This window comes from Leuresthes tenuis, unplaced genomic scaffold, assembly GCF_036924035.1.
Source record: "Leuresthes tenuis unplaced genomic scaffold, fLeuTen1.0.hap1 SCAF_18, whole genome shotgun sequence".
Lineage (NCBI taxonomy): Eukaryota > Metazoa > Chordata > Actinopteri > Atheriniformes > Atherinopsidae > Leuresthes > Leuresthes tenuis.
Genome location: NW_027325372.1, coordinates 25,535,155 through 25,551,816, shown reverse-complemented (window position 1 = coordinate 25,551,816; position 16,662 = coordinate 25,535,155). Strand labels below are relative to the sequence as shown.

The window sequence follows — 16,662 nt, the reverse complement described above, 5'->3', positions numbered from 1 at the left end:
AGCCGAACACCTCCGCTCCCGCATTTGATGGTGTATAGTCGGGCATTCTCACCATTTCTCATCAGGTTTTTGCAAATTATGATCTGACATTCAAACCTGCTTTTGATGATGTATGGTTGGGCATTCGCACCTTTTTTTTACCCATTTTTGAGGAATTATGGGTGGACATTCACACCATCTTGTAGCCGAACACATCCAGTCCTGCTTTTGATGATGTATGGTTGGGCATTTGCACCTTTTTTTTTTACCCATTTTTGAGGAATTATGGGTGGACATTCACACCTTCTTGCAGCTGAACACCTCTGCTCCCACTTATGATCATGTGCGGTTTGATATTCGAAAATTTTCTTTCATGTTTTCTAGCAATTATTGATGGACATTCAGACCTTCTTGCAGCTGAACACCTCTGCTCCCGCTTTTGATGGTGTATAGTCGGGCTTTCGAGCCTTTTCTTCCCCGGTTTTTACAAATTATGGTTGGACATTCAGACCTTCTTTTGGTCGGAAACCTCCGCTCCCTCTTTTGATCATACTTTGTCAGGCATTCGCACCTTTTCTTACCCGCTATTTACAAAACATGGTCGGACTTTCACACCTTCTTGTAGCCGAACACATTCGCTCCCGCTATTGATTGTGCACAGACGGGTATTTTAACCTTTTCTTACCCACTTTTTACCAACTACGGTCGGACATTCACACCTTCTTATGGCGGAACACCTCCGCTCCCTCTTTTGATGGTGTATGTTCGGGCATTCGAACCTTTTCTTACCCGCTTTTTACAAACTATGCTCGGACATTCAAACCTTCTTTTAGCCGAACACATCCAGTCCTGCTTTTGATGATGTATGTTTGGGCATTCGCACCTTTTTTTTACCCATTTTTGAGGAATTATGGGTGGACATTCACACCTCCTCTCCCACTTATGATCATGTGCGGTTGGATATTCGAACATTTTTTTTCATGTTTTCTAGCAATTATTGATGGACATTCAGACCTTCTTGCAGCTGAACACCTCCGCTCCCGCTTTTGATGGTGTATAGTCGGGCTTCCGAGCCTTTTCTTCCCCGGTGTTTACAAATTATGGTTGGACATTTAGACCTTCTTGCAGCCGAAAACCTCCGTTCCCTCTTTTGATCATACATTGTCCGACAATTGCACCTTTTCTTACCCGCTTTTTACAAACCATGGTCGGACTTTCACACCTTTTAGTAGCCAAACAACTCCGCTCCCGCTATTGATTGTGTACAGTCGGGTATTTTAACCTTTTCTTACCCGCTTTTAACCAATTATGGTCGGACATTAACACCTTCTTACAGCGGAAAACCTCCGCTCCCTGTTTTGATCATTCATGGTCTGGCAATACTACCTTTTCTTACCCGTTTTTGAGTTATTATGGCTGGACATTCACAGCTTCTTGCAGCCGAACACCTCTTCTCTCGCTTTTGATGATGAATGGTCGGGCATTCTTACCTTTTCTAACACATTTTTCAGCAATTATTGTCGGTCATTCACACCTTTCTCATCAGCTTTTTGCAAATTATGATCTGACATTCACACCTACTTGCAGCCGAACACCTCGGCTTCCGCTTTTGATGGTGTATATTTTGGCATTCGAACCTTTTCTTGCCCGCTTTTTACAAACCATGGTCGGACTTTCACACCTTCATTTAGCCGAACAACTCCGCTCCCGCTATTGATTGTGTATGTTCGGGTATTTCAACCTTTTCTTACCCGCTTTTTACCAACTATGGTCGGACATTCACACCTTCTTACAGCGGAACCCCTCCGCTCCCTCTTTTGATGGTGTATGTTCTGGCATTCGAACCTTTTCTTACCCACTTTTTACAAACTATGCTCGGACATTCACACCTTCTTGCAGCGAAACACCTCCGCTCCCTCTTTTGATTGTGTATGTTCGGGCATTCGAACCTTTTCTTACCCGCCTTTTACAAACTATGGTCGGACATTCAAACCTTCTTGTGTCCGAACACATCCACTTATGCTTGTGATGATGTATAGTTGGGCATTCACACCTTTTCTTACCCATTTTTCAGTAATTATTGGTGGACATTCAGACCTTCTTGCAGCTGAACACCGCCGCTCCAGCTTTTGATGGTGTATAGTCAGGCTTTCGAGCCTTTTCTTCAATGGTGTTTACAAATTATGGTTGGAAATTCAGACCTTGCAGCCGAACAACTCCGCTCCCTCTTTTGTTCATACATTGTCGGGCATTCGCACCTTGTCTTACCCGCGTTTTACAAACCATGGTCGGACTTTCACACCTTCTTGTAGCCGAACAACTCCGCTCCCACTATTGATTGTGTACAGTCGGGTTTTTTTAACCTTTTCTTACCCGCTTTTTACCAACTATGGTTGGACATTCGCAGCATCTTACAGCGGAACACCTCCGCTCCCTCTTTTGATGGTGTATGTTCGGGCATTCGAACTTTTTCTTACCCGCTTTTTACAAACTATGGTCGGACATTCAAACCTTCTTGTAGCAGAACACATCCATTTCTTCTTTTGATGATGTATGGTTGGGCATTCGCACCTTTTCTTACCCATTTTTCAGGAATTATGGGTGGACATTCACACCTACTTGCAGTCGAACAGCTCTGCTCCCACTTTTGATTATGTTTGGTTAGATATTCGAACCTTTTCTTGCCCGCTTTTTACCAACTATGGTCGGACATTCACACCGTCTTTCAGCGTAACACCTCCGCTCCTTCTTTTGATGATGTATGTTCGGGCATTCGCACCTTTTCTTACCCGCTTTTTACAAACTATGGTCGGACATTCAAACCTTCTTGTAGCCGAAAACCTCCACTCCCTCTTTTGATCATACTTTGTCGGGCATTCGCACCTTTTCTTACCCGCTTTTTACAAACTATGCTCGGACATTCAAACCTTCTTGTAGCCAAACACATCCACTCCTGCTTTTGTTGATGTATGGTTGGGCATTCGAACCTACTTGTTGCCCGCTTTTCATTAATTATGGGTGGACATTCACACCTTGTCACAGCCAAACACCTCCGCTCCCTGTTTTGATCATGTATGGTTGGACATTCGCACCTTTTCTCACCCACTTTTTGCAAACTATGGTCGGCCATTCACAGCTTCCTCTCCACCATACTTGTATGGTGGGATATTCACACCCACTTGCATCCGAAGACCTCCGCCCCCACTTTTGTTGATATTTAGTCGGTCATTCGCACCTTACCCGCTTTTGGCAAACTATGGCCTTCTTGCAGCCAAAAACCTCTGATCTCGCTTTTGATGATGTAAGGTTGGGCATTCAGACCTTGCTTCACCTGCTTTTCACCAAATATAGTCCGACATTCACACCTTCTCTCAGCCGAACACTTCCGCTCCACCTTTTAGTTTTCTATGGGGAATTCACACCTTTTTTTTCACCGCATTTTATAAAAACACCACAGGAACACCGTATTGAGGCTTTGTTCTGACCACTCATTCGGTGTCGCGTTTCTTTCAAACAATTCTCCTGGTTAGCCCGCACTCGGCTCGCTCCCAGAGCCGTGTTAAAGTCTACTTCGCATTCACTCTCTTTTCTCAGCAGACTAAAAGAAACTTCCATCCTGCACCGCTGTTTGCTTTTTCACAAGAGCAGAGGAGAGCGCACCGTTCCCAGCGGCACTGCAGTACCGGGTCGATGCTTGGAGTGAACGGAGCAAGCTCCTTTTTCAACTCCTATTGATAAAAATCCATTTAATATGTAGTCCTCGCATAGAGGACATATCAGACATTAAACTGATAAGAACAGATGGATTATGTGCAATTATTAAAGAGAGTAGAGGACGATCTCTCTCGTTGGAAGTCCTTACCTATATCACTTATGGGGAGAGTTACAACCATTAAAATGATGATACTACCAAAAGTTAACTATTTTTTCTCAATGATCCCCATAAAACCATCTACACTTGATCTTAGCCAAAAGGCCGAGAAGCGATAACTGTCCACTGGTTCACGTCCGAGGGCCCTTCCTGGCACAATGCGCACTTGTAGCGGTGTTCTTTTTATGGCCATAGTGTCACTTTGCACCTCCGCCCACCCGCTGCACTGAGCACTCTTCAGCCCTTTTAAATGGTATAACTTTACACTACCGCACGCTCCAGCGAGCACCATTCAAGCAACATCGGCACAGTCGCAACAAGTAAGGCGACTCTACTCAGAGAAGTCACTCTGCACAGTAACAAGATTTATTTTGCACAGACAGAAAGGGCTTCACCCGCAAAGGTAAAGACTGCCAAAAATAGAAACAATTCATTAGTGCTGCTCTCCACGGAAGTCTTTAGTGAAAGGCGAAGGACTTGTACATTATGAAGAGAAACCAGTGTACGATTATCCATCACTGCGGGAGCAGGTCATCAGGCTAGTTGGCATAGCCACCTTCCCCATGGTGAGCTTTGCTTGGTTGAGATGCTTGCTCCCCCCCCTTGCTCCTCGGCTGACCAAGTAGGAACAATCGGGCCCTATTCGATGGCTGCCTTGTCTTTTACTCTGTGCAAAAGACAAGGCAGCCACAAACAACACGGGAAGACCGTATTGAGGCTTTGTTCTGACTGCTCATTCGGTGTCGCGTTTCTTTCAAGCAATTCTCCCGGTTAGCCCGCACTCGGCTCGCTCCCAGAGCCGTGTTAAAGTCTGCTTCGCATTCACTCTCTTTTCTCAGCAGATTAAAAGAAAGTTTCATCTTGGGCTCCCTGAAACTTCCATCCTGCACCACTGTTTGCTTTTTCACAAGAGCAGAGGAGAGCGCACCGTTCCCAGCGGCACTGCAGTACCGGGTCAATGCTTCGAGTGAACGGAGCAAGCTCTTTTTTCAACTCCTATTGATACAAATCCATTTAATATGTAGTCCTTGCATAGACATATCACATATTAAACTGATAAGTACAGATTTTTTTTTTTTTTTTTTTTTTATTACAAAACTTCCAAGAAACATTTAGAACAACATTACAAAACAGTCAAATCAATGCTTTACATGTCCGACACAAAAACTATACAAACATAAGAAACATCCACAAAGAAACACTACCCGCTCATGAAAATAAAGTCTTCCATCGCTCTCTTGCAGCGTGATACCCGTACTTTTCCTCCTCCATTCTTCTCATGCATCCAATCTCTGCCCTCACCTTTGCCACCACCCTTCCCACCTGCCAGTCCACATTGTTTTTAATCAACGCCGTCCTTGCATCCCACAGCGCCACCTTTCCCATAGACAGAACCAACCATAACAGAAAACCCTCCCTACCTTTCCCCCTTAAACCCAAGCCCAGCATTATCATGTCATACTTTAAAGACCCCAATCTTGGAAAAAAAAGAACCAACTCAACCCACACTTTTGTTGCAAACCCACATTCCCAAAACACATGCTCAATTGTCTCATCAGCCCCACACCCCTCCCTTGGGCACAAACTCCCCCGTGTCAACCCGTGTCTATTTAAAACTTCCCTGACTGGCAACCTCCTGTGTAAGGCGAGCCAATTTATATCCCTCGCCCTGTTTGTGAGACCTTTCTGCTGTGTGAAAACCCACCCTTGTTGCCCCACCCCATACAACCCCACCGGCCCCCTTTTTTCCACCAGAGCCCTGTACAGGCGCCGGTGACTGAAGCACAGGTCCCCCTCCTGACACTCTGGGTGCTTTTTCCCCCAGCATACCACCTGCCTATAATACGGGGGTAAGACATCCCCCTTTGGCCTTCTATTGTCCCATGACACCAATCTCCTGAAGGGGAATGACAACCAAAACAGCAAAAGTGCCTGAAAATGATGGCCACTTGTCTGTTGCACAGACCTGCACAAAAAGGAAAAGAAAACCACATCCAACTTAAGTGGGATGTCCGGCACACCCCTCCCTCCCATCCGAACTTCCTGGTACATCCACTCCCTTCTCACATATTCATACCCCCCCCATACAAAGGAAAAAACATCTCTCATGAAGCAGACCCACCACACCCGGGTCCCCCCGCACCACCGAACCCAGCGGCTCCATGTAAGCCACAAAGAGCAGCGGGGAGAGTGGGCATCCCTGCCTCACCCCAGTTCTCTGTGCCACCACTGTACCCAAGTGCCCGTTCACCATAACTCTGCTCCCCACCCCCTTGTACATGATCTCCAACCACTCTATTAAACATTAAACTGATAAGAACAGATACTACACTTGATCTTAGCCAAAAGGCCGAGAAGCGATAACTGTCCACTGGTTCACGTCCGAGGGCCCTTCCTGGCACAATGCGCACTTGTAGCGGTGTTCTTTTTATGGCCATAGTGTCACTTTGCACCTCCGCCCACCCGCTGCACTGAGCACTCTTCAGCCCTTTTAAATGGTATAACTTTACAATACCGCACGCTCCAGCGAGCACCATTCAACCATTCAACCACATCCAACTTAAGTGGGATGTCCGGCACACCCCTGCCTCCCATCCGAACTTCCTGGTACATCCACTCCCTTCTCACATATTCATACCCCCCCCATACAAAGGAAAAAACATCTCTCATGAAACTTCTCCTATATTGAGGAGGTAAAGGAAAAACATACGCTAGGTATACCAAAAATGGCAAAATATCAGCCTTCAAAACCAGCACTCTACCACTTAAGGAAAGTTGCCGGGATTTCCACAGCCCCATCCGCGAACGGGCTGCAGCCAGACGCCTTCCCCAATTTAATTCTGCACTCCCTTCTCCCTGAAACTCTACCCCCAGGACTCTCACTGGGCCCTGGCACTGGGGCAGACCAGCTAGGCCTCCCACCCTACCAGCCCATGGTCCAAAAAACTTAATGGTGGACTTCCCTAAGTTCACCTTGGCCCCCGACACTATTGAAAAACTCTCCACCACTTCCAACAGCCGTGTGACCGACCTCTCTGTTGTCAAAAAAAAGGTCATGTCATCCGCATACTGCATCACTGTCAACTTGTCTGGACCTGCTCCAGGAAGGTGCAGACCCACCACACCCGGGTCCCCCCGCACCACCGAACCCAGCGGCTCCATGTAAGCCACAAAGAGCAGCGGGGAGAGTGGGCATCCCTGCCTCACCCCAGTTCTCTGTGCCACCACTGTACCCAAGTGCCCGTTCACCATAACTCTGCTCCCCACCCCCTTGTACATGATCTCCAACCACTCTATAAAACGGGGCCCAAATCCCATCCTCTCCAAAACTGCAAAAAGAAACCTGTGGTTCACCCTGTCAAACGCTTTCTCCATATCTAACCCCACCAAACTCATATTGATCCCCCGCTCCTCCACCCAATGAATACAGTCCCTCACCAATCCCAGATTCCACTGTATTAGCCTTCCCTCCACCCCACACATCTGATCCTCATGGATTACATGAGGTAGAGCCTTCCGAAGACGACCAACTAGGACTCGAGCCACAATTTTGTAGTCCACACAGAGCAACGTGATCGGCCTATAGCTTTCCATTCGCTCCCTGTCCCCTTTCTTATACAAGAGAGATATGACCCCCTCCCTCATTGTTTTCCCTAAGCCCCTCCCTTCCAAAACAGATTTAACCACCTCCCACACATCCCTCCCCAAAATCCCCCAAAAAAACAAAAAAAATTCCTTGTGCAGCCCATCAATCCCAGGCACCTTGCCTGATGGCAACCCCTTCATGGCCTCCTCCACCTCTGCCATGGTCACCGGGCCCTCCATCCCCTCAACTATATCTCCAGGAACCCTTCTCTGCAGAGACCCTAAAAACCTTCCCAGGCCATCCTCACCCACAGCCCCCTCCCCAAAAACTTCCCCAAAAAACAGAGAAGCTACCTCCACCATCTCCAGTGGGTCTGTCACAGAACCCCCACCTTTCCCACGCAGCTGCGGGATACATGCCCTTGCCTGGGCTGTCTTAACCTGCTTGAAAAAGTAAGCACTGCAGCGTTCCCCCAACTCAAACTTCTCCTTTCTACACCGAAATAAAAACACCCTAGCCCTCTCCCTAAAATAAATCCCTAACTTACCCTTTACCGCTTCAACTGCCTCCCTATCCAACGTCTCCCCCTTATTCCCTGCTGTCACCAAAAATTGTAGTCTCCTCTGTAAGTGCACAAACTCCCTTCTCCTCTCCCGTGCTCTCACTGTGCTATATGAGATCGCCAATAGGCGAGTATTGTGTTTTACCCCCTCCCACCAGTCCACCACTGATTCGAAACAAGGCTTAAGTTGTTCCCACACCCCATAATGGAAAGAAAAACTTTTCCGGAAAGCCTTTTCCTTCAAGATTTCACAATTTAGCCTCCAAAACCCCCTCCCAAAAAGGGGTGCCTCCACCTCAAAGGTCACCCGGAGTTGGCCGTGATCTGTGAACCAGAGGGGCGACACTGCAGCATCTTTCACCTCCACCACATTTGGCAAAAAAACAAAATCTATCCTACTGCGTGAACCCCTAGAATTTGACCATGTGAATCCTTCCCCTGACTTATCCACCACCCTGAAACTATCCTGTAAATTAAAGTCCATCACTACATCCCTCAAATAAGGCAAACTAAAATCCCCAATGCCTTCAAAAGAGACATTAAAATCCCCCCCCACAACCAAAACCCTGTTGGTAACACAAACATCAGGCAACGCCAAAAAAAGATCCCTCCGTCCCTGTGGTTCTGCTGGGGCATAAACAGTGATAAACCGAAAATAGACCCCCCTCCAGTCCGCATCAACCACTAGTACCCTCCCCTGTACCACAGAAAAACTCCCCGACACATGAAAATCCCTATCCCCAAATAAAATACCCACCCCACAAGAGTGAACCCCTCCCACCCCCCACCTTGAAATCCCCCTCTTCCATCCATCAGAGAAGACCCTTACATCTCCCCCATCCCTTAAATGAACCTCCTGTAAAAAACAAACCTGGAAAGGGACCTGGGCCAAATAATGAAAAATCCCCCCCCTCTTCCCCTTATCTCTCATCCCCCTCACATTGACTGTTAAAACTGTAAAGGTCCCTTTCAGGCCTTCTCTTTCTCTCCCAGTAGGCCCTCGGAACCACTCCCCACAGACCCCCCCGATCCGTAGACCTCGCACTCCTCAAGGTAGGCCACACTGCTGGGCGACCTGGCCTCAAAAACAGAGCGTGACAAGCTCAGGGGTGAAACAGCCCCCCCCTCCCCTGGCCCAGTCCCCCCATCTATGTTATCAGCCCTTGCACCATCTTGGGTGCCCACGGAGGCTCCGCCCTCCCCTTCCGCACCCCTGCTTACTCCTTGATGCCTCTCGGAGGCCGCAGGTACCCCCTCCATTACATCAGACCCCCTGCAGGAACCCTTCGGCCCCAAGTCCACACCCAATGACCCCGAATGTCCCGGTGAAGTCGAAGGCACCTCTCCTTCACACGCACTGTCCATCGACTGAACGGCACCCTCTCGCTGTTTCTTCCTCCTCCTTCTTCCCTTCACCTGTGTTTCAGCACGGACCGCTTCAGCTGAGGACTCTGTGTAGTCCTCACCTGAAGAGACCCTCTGCCTCCTCACTCCACCGATCGCTGCCATCACCATCTCCACCGTCTCCTCCTCCGAACTCGCCGCACAATCTGCCCAGGATCCTATCAGTGGCAGACAGTCTCCAAAGCTCACCATAACACTCACACCTTCACGATCACCTCCCAAGTCCGATGGGTCTGCCGCTCCTTCTACGTTGCTCTTCCCTGGGACATCTCCATCTGCCATGAGCCTTTCCCCAGCCGGCAAGGCTGCGGCCGCCTCCGCAATCCGGACAGCAGCCCCCGTCCCAAGGCTCATCTTTGCCTCGTGGACCTCCTGACGCAACTCCACCTGCGGCCTCTGCCTCCGGATCTCCAAACCTCCAGCCACTGTGGCGTATGTGCGGGTACGTTTGGGGCAGTCCCGAAGCAGGTGCCCCGCATCCCCGCACCCATGACAGTGCCGGGGTGCATCACAGGTGGCAGCACCGTGCCCACTTCCCCCACAGTTCCGGCAGCAAACTTGGACGCAGCCCGTCGCCAGGTGTCCAAACCTGCGACATTGTCTGCAAAACAGTGGCTGCCCGGAGTAAAAAAGAAATCCCCTGTCCGCCCCAATTGAAAAGTATGCAGGGGGGTGCTTTAATCCGTCCATGCTGTCTGGATCCTCCCCCAACAGCACCCTGAACTGCCTCCGACCTGTCCAGATCCCAAAACTGTCCCGCAGATATTTCGGCTGCATGTCCACTTTCCCGTACCTCCTGAGGAACCCAGCCACTGCCTCGTCCCCGACGTATGGGTTGTAAACGTGGATAGTCACAATCCTCAAATTCCTCTGGCAAAGAGGCACCACTCTGAACCTGGAAAAGGGCTCCATCTCTGCCTTTTCCTGAAATGTTGCTTGGATCTGATCGTACTGCTGCTGGCTGTTCAAAGTGAGATCATATCCCCCATCGGCTGCGTTCCATTGCAAACAGAAAATCTGTGCTGGATCAACTTTCAAACCTGCGACGATGACAGTTCTGACGAACCACTCCCGATCTCCAAAATGACTTTTCTTGTCTTTTAAAACAAACCTCAAAGAATTTCGCAGACCAGCATAAAATGCTGTCTGGGATGGATGTTTAATGACCATTTTTTCCTCCACAAAAAAAAAAACGATACACCTAAATCATCCAGGCTCCTTACATCGCTTGGCTCTGGTAACTTAAACCACTTACTGCACTTGATCTTAGCCAAAAGGCCGAGAAGCGATATCTGTCCACTGGTTCACGTCCGAGGGCCCTTCCTGGCACAATGCGCACTTGTAGCGGTGTTCTTTTTATGGCCATAGTGTCACTTTGCACCTCCACCCACCCGCTGCACTGACCACTCTTCAACCCTTTTAAATGGTATAACTTTACACTACCGCACGCTCCAGCGAGCACCATTCAAGCAACATCGGCACAGTCGCAACAAGTAAGGCGACTCTACTCAGAGAAGTCACTCTACACAGTAACAAGATTTCTTTTGCACAGACAGAAAGGGCTTCACCCGCAAAGGTAAAGCCTGCCAAAAATAGAAACAATTCATTAGTGCTGCTCTCCACGGAAGTCTTTAGTAAAAGGCGAAAGACTTGTACATTATGAAGAGAAACCAGAGTACGATTATCCATCACTGCGGGAGCAGGGCATCAGGCTAGTTGGCATAGCCACCTTCCCCATGGTGAGCTTTGCTTGGTTGAGACGCTTGATCCCCCCCCTTGCTCCTCGGCTGACCAAGTAGGAACAATCGGGCCCTATTCGATGGCTGCCTTGTCTTTTACTCTGTGCAAAAGACAAGGCAGCCACAAACAACACGGGAACACCGTATTGAGGCTTTGTTCTGACCGCTCATTCGGTGTCGCGTTTCTTTCAAGCAATTCTCCCGGTTAGCCCGCACTCGGCTCGCTCCCAGAGCCGTGTTAAAGTCTGCTTCGCATTCACTCTCTTTTCTCAGCAGATTAAAAGAAAGTTTCATCTTGGGCTCCCTGAAACTTCCATCCTGCACCGCTGTTTGCTTTTTCACAAGAGCAGAGGAGAGCGCACCGTTCCCAGCGGCACTACAGTACCGGGTCGATGCTTGGAGTGAACGGAGCAAGCTCCTTTTTCAACTCCTATTGATAAAAATCCATTTAATATGTAGTCCTCGCATAGAGGACATATCAGACATTAAACTGATAAGAACAGATACTACACTTGATCTTAGCCAAAAGGCCGAGAAGCGATAACTGTCCACTGGTTCACGTCCGAGGGCCCTTCCTGGCACAATGTGCATCTGCTTGTGCACGTGGAAATATTTCACACCATTTGGTAAAAACCTCTGTTGTCACTGAGCAGAATCATTTCCCTTAACATTAATTTAGTTCAATGAAATCTACACAATAATGAAATAATGAAATCCAAACAAATATTAGTTTTAAAGTGAATACTAACTGAGAAATGAAAAAGGTCAAGAGTTTAGAAGCTTGGTTCAAGAGCAAAACTTGGTTTATGATCAGCTGAGTCTCTAAACAGAACAGCAAAGGGCTTCATCGAACATTTAAAAAATATTCAGATTGTTAGAATATCCAGAATTTATAGAAATGGTGGTGATTACTCTTATTTTCTAGATTGGAAATAACTGCACCATGTCTGTTTTATGAATTTAAGGGGCTAAAAAGTTTTGTTCTCGTTTTTCTATGATTAACCGAATGTATGTGAGAGTCCAAACAGACAGAAGGGTTACGGCCGAGCGCTGGACCTTACAAAAAAGATGAGACAGGCTGGACCCGTGCCATACTAGTTAAGACCTGCCTGTGGATAACAGGTTCTTTAAACTCTCACAAACTCACACACGTTCGCACACATACACCCATACACACACACATTCTTGAACTTGCTGCAAGATTAAACCTTTGCATTAACTGACTCCAGCAACTCTGAGTCTCATTGAGAGACTTTTCTCAACAATTGGGTCCTCAAACCAGATCTCAACGTTTTTTCCACTTTCCAGGGTCGGAGCTGAAACCGTGCAGTCCAGTACTCCTGGCCAGAAGCCATTGGCAGTGCAGGCATCAACAATAATGGTGTTATTTCACCCATTAACACTTAAGGTACCTCATGCAGTGGCTGTGATATGGTTACTTAACAAAATATCTTTACCAGACATCTCTCCTACATAACAGTTCTTCTTTCACAGCCACACCTTGTTGTCGAGAGATGTGCTACACTTAATCCATCCACACTGCTACCTACCCCACAGATGGAAAGCCTCATGATTGCATGTCAGAAATAACCATCAGTGTTTTACCCAGGCCAGACTTAACTGATATACGTTATGAAAATGCAGAAATAACTATATTTATTCAACAGATCAAGGAAAAAAAACCTGATGGCACAAATGCTACAGGATTTGCAGTAGTAACAGAAACTGAAGTTTTCTTAAAACAACTACTACCAAAAAATTACTCTGTTCAAACAGTCGAATTGGTAGCTTTAACTGAAGCTTGTAAATTAAATAACAAAAAGGTTGTTAACGTTTACACTGACAGTCAGTATGCCTTCTCAACTGTACATGTGTTAACACAGCATTGGAAAAACAGGTATGTTGACATCCACAGCTAAATGTATAAACTACAAATATTTTAGCATTATTAGATGTTATTCAATTGCCATCTACAATAGACTCATATTAATGACCGGAAGGAAAACCATACTGCCAAAGAATTTGTTTAAATATGCTGCAGTATTGAGCCACGGACCATGTCATGTCTCAACAGAATAAATAAATGAATAAAGTTTTGTCTAGCAGGTCAAATATGTGCAAAATACATTCCACAGGGCAATCTAAGACCAAAACGAAGATAATTCCCTAAGCCAGTGTATCTTTTTCAACATATTTGTTTGGATTTCATTATTTCATTATTTTGTAGATTTCATTGAACTAAATTAATGTTAAGGGAAACGATTCTGCTCAGTGACAACAGAGGTTTTTACCAAATGGTCTTAAATATTTCCATGTGCACAAGCAGATGCACTCTCAGTAGCAAAATCACGCGTAAAATAACTCATTTCTAGATTTGAAATTCCTGAAAAGATCTTCAGTGATAATTTGACACACTTTGTAAACAATGTCATCTCACTGATGGCAAAGAACTTAAAATAGACCTTAGAAACCACTGTGATATAGAAGGTTTCGCTAACACATTGGAATTGTTTTACTATTTACATATTCATGTGCAGTGAAGAATTGCTTGCTGCTGATAAATGCAAAGAAGAACAGCTTACACATAAATGCTCACATATAGGCTGCTGAATGCAATGAAGACCTGCTTATCCAGTAAAGTTCAATGTCAATGTGTAATATGCAATTAGGATTTGCAAAACAGTGAAGTTAAACAATGAATGGGTCCATAGTCGGTATGAGAAGACTACAGGAACGAATTCAGAAAGGCATTCTTCAATTGATTTCACTAATTTTATGTTATAATTTTGTGATTTCCTACAAAACTACACTTCTTCTCCCATCTGTCTGAGTATTTAATATTGTCTGGGTCCCATTAAAACATGTATTTTTCCCATCTAATTCCTTGTTTGCTTTAAAACAAGTATTCCCCATTTTCTATCCCTTCAGTAGCCAACCAGTTTGTATGGAGTACACTGGAGCAACTTGACTGATCAGTAAAACACTGCTTTTGTGTCACCTCAAGGCTTCCCCCGTCGGTTGTTTCACTGAGACACTACTGAGTAACTACAACTCAACACAGTTTATACACATAACATTCATATACATACTAACAAACAAACAAACAATAACTTATCGCAATTTTCTCATCTCTGTTTGAACGTACACCCAGGTAAATAGTTTTCTGTAGTGAGGGGGGGGCTGTGTGGCTTCGGGCGTCTGGTGGTCTCTCGGGTCGTGGGGACCGGGTTGGTCATTGCTGGGGGGGACTGTGTGTCGGGCTTGGAGGGCAGTTTTTGGGGCTTGCGGGTGGGGCTGTCTTGCGGTGTGGGGCGGGGTCCCTTAGGGGCCTTGGGGTGGTGGCTGCTGGCTCTGTACCGGGTGACGGGGCCGCTCTGGCGTGGGTGGTGGAGCTGGGCCTGGACCTGGTGGCTTGCCGCTGCCTTGCGCCCGGGGTGGGGCCCTGCCTGTGCCTGGGGGGTCTGGGTTGCCCTGGACATGCCACAGTATGCGTGGGTTGGTGCAGGTCCTGGTGCCGGCCTTGTTGCTCTGGGAACTCCAAGGTGTCCGCAGGTGGTGTTTTTTTTTAGGGTGTTGGGGCGTGCGGTGAGGAGGAGGGGGTCTGTATGGGGGTGTGCTTTTCCCCTGTTGGGGGGGGGGGGGGGGGCCTGGGGGGGCCTGGGTGATGGTGGGTCTCAGGCCCGGGCTGCTGCGACTGGTGTAACCGGGTGATTTGTTTGTTTGTTTGTTTGATTTTTGTTGTTGTTTGTTTGTTTTTGTAGAGGTCCTCCGGGGTGGGGTTGTGTTGAGTGGGGTGGAGCGGGATGGGTTCCTTCTGGGGGTACAGTAGCTCCCGGAATATGGTCACTGCAGGCCCCCAGCCTGGTGGACATCAGGCCCTCCTGCCCTGTGTTGGGTCCCAGGTAGCGGGGATGCCTATTGCAGCCAGTCTCTGGCTGCCCTCTCCGGGGTGGGAGGGACCAGGAGGATGAATTAATTATTCTGCTAGTTTATATATTGTAAACATAAACAATAAACATTTATAAAACTTCCCTTGGCAAAGCAAATCTGTTTGGCATAAAGGTATTCAGACTACAATTCTAGTGCAGCAAGTTCAAGAATCAGTGTCAGTGTAAACGTTAACAACCTTTTTGTTATTTAATTTACAAGCTTCAGTTAAAGCTACCAATTCGACTGCTTGAACAGAGTAATTTTTTTGCAGTGGTTGTTTTAAGAAAACTTCAGTTTCTGTTACTACTGCAAATCCTGTAGCATTTGTGCCATCAGGGTTTTTTTCCTTGATCTGTTGAATAAATATAGTTATTTCTGCATTTTCATAACGTATATCAGTTAAGTCTGGCCTGGGTAAAACACTGATGGTTATTTCTGACATGCAATCGTGAGGCTTTCCATCTGTGGGGTAGGTAGCAGTGTGGATGGATTAAGTGTAGCACATCTCTCGACAACAAGGTTAGGCTGTGAAAGAAGAACTGTTATGTAGGAGAGATGTCTGGTAAAGATATTTTGTTAAGTAACCATATCACAGCCCCTGCATGAGGTACCTTAAGTGTTAATGGGTGAAATAACACCATTATTGTTGATGCCTGCACTGCCAATGGCTTCTGGCCATTGATTCAAAAGTACGATCTCGTCCCTTTTTCCCCCTTTCAGTGGACACTGGCCCCTAATTACCGCAATTCAGCACGGGGTCTTTCATTAGGAGTACTGGACTCCCCCGTGCACGGTTTCAGCTCCGACCCTGGACAGCGGAAAAAAACGTTGAGATCTGGTTTGAGGACCCAATTGTTGAGAAAAGTCTCTCAATGAGACTCAGAGTTGCTGGAGTCAGTTAATGCAAAGGTTTAATCTTGCAGCAAGTTCAAGAATGTGTGTGTGTATGGGTGTATGTGTGCGAACGTGTGTGAGTTTGTGTGTGTGAGAGTTTAAAGAACCTGTTATCCACAGGCAGGTCTTAACTAGTATGGCACGAGTCCAGCCTGTCTCATCTTTTTTGTAAGGTCCAGCGCTCGGCCGTAACCCTTCTGTCTGTTTGGACTCTCACATACATTCGGTTAATCATAGAAAAACGAGAACAAAACCTTTTAGCCCCTTAAATTCATAAAAGAGACATGGTGCAGTTATTTCCATTCTAGAAAATAAGAGTAATCACCACCATTCCTATAAATTCTGGATATTCTAACAATCTGAATCTTTTTTAAATGTTCGATGAAGCCCTTTGCTGTTCTGTTTAGAGACTCAGCTGATCATAAACCAAGTTTTGCTCTTGAACCAAGCTTCTAAACTCTTCACCTTTTTCATTTCTCAGTTAGTATTCACTTTAAAACTGATTAAAAGAAAAATTAAATGAATGCCTATCAACAAATGTGGGATCTAAACTCTAGTGCTTCCTCTAAAATAATTTCCTTTCTCAATTCAGAAATGTGTGTGTGTAAGTCACAACACCCGTGACACCAAAACGGCTTTCTTTTCTCTCTTTTCTCTACACTCTGCACTGTGAGACACACACCAAATCAGAAAGGCT

General features: G+C 46.6%; 4 non-coding genes and 4 pseudogenes across 4 annotated transcripts; all 8 read right to left on the bottom strand.

The window, feature by feature from the left end:
- Positions 1-3,628: 3,628 nt before the first annotated feature.
- Positions 3,629-3,808, bottom strand: LOC140276198 (U2 spliceosomal RNA; annotated as a pseudogene).
- A 17-nt stretch (positions 3,809-3,825) lies between these two features.
- LOC140276286 (U2 spliceosomal RNA) lies at positions 3,826-3,967 on the bottom strand (annotated as a pseudogene).
- A 275-nt stretch (positions 3,968-4,242) lies between these two features.
- Positions 4,243-4,356, bottom strand: LOC140275883 (U5 spliceosomal RNA). Its single transcript, XR_011908591.1, has one exon. It is a non-coding gene; the product is annotated as a U5 spliceosomal RNA (small nuclear RNA).
- Positions 4,357-4,767: 411 nt separating this feature from the next.
- LOC140276276 (U2 spliceosomal RNA) lies at positions 4,768-4,966 on the bottom strand. Its single transcript, XR_011908892.1, has one exon. It is a non-coding gene; the product is annotated as a U2 spliceosomal RNA (small nuclear RNA).
- Positions 4,967-6,103: 1,137 nt separating this feature from the next.
- LOC140276270 (U2 spliceosomal RNA) lies at positions 6,104-6,212 on the bottom strand (annotated as a pseudogene).
- Positions 6,213-10,517: 4,305 nt separating this feature from the next.
- LOC140276281 (U2 spliceosomal RNA) lies at positions 10,518-10,692 on the bottom strand (annotated as a pseudogene).
- Positions 10,693-10,967: 275 nt separating this feature from the next.
- On the bottom strand, positions 10,968-11,081 carry LOC140276398 (U5 spliceosomal RNA). Its single transcript, XR_011908995.1, has one exon. It is a non-coding gene; the product is annotated as a U5 spliceosomal RNA (small nuclear RNA).
- Positions 11,082-11,492: 411 nt separating this feature from the next.
- LOC140276309 (U2 spliceosomal RNA) lies at positions 11,493-11,683 on the bottom strand. Its single transcript, XR_011908914.1, has one exon. It is a non-coding gene; the product is annotated as a U2 spliceosomal RNA (small nuclear RNA).
- Positions 11,684-16,662: the final 4,979 nt, after the last annotated feature.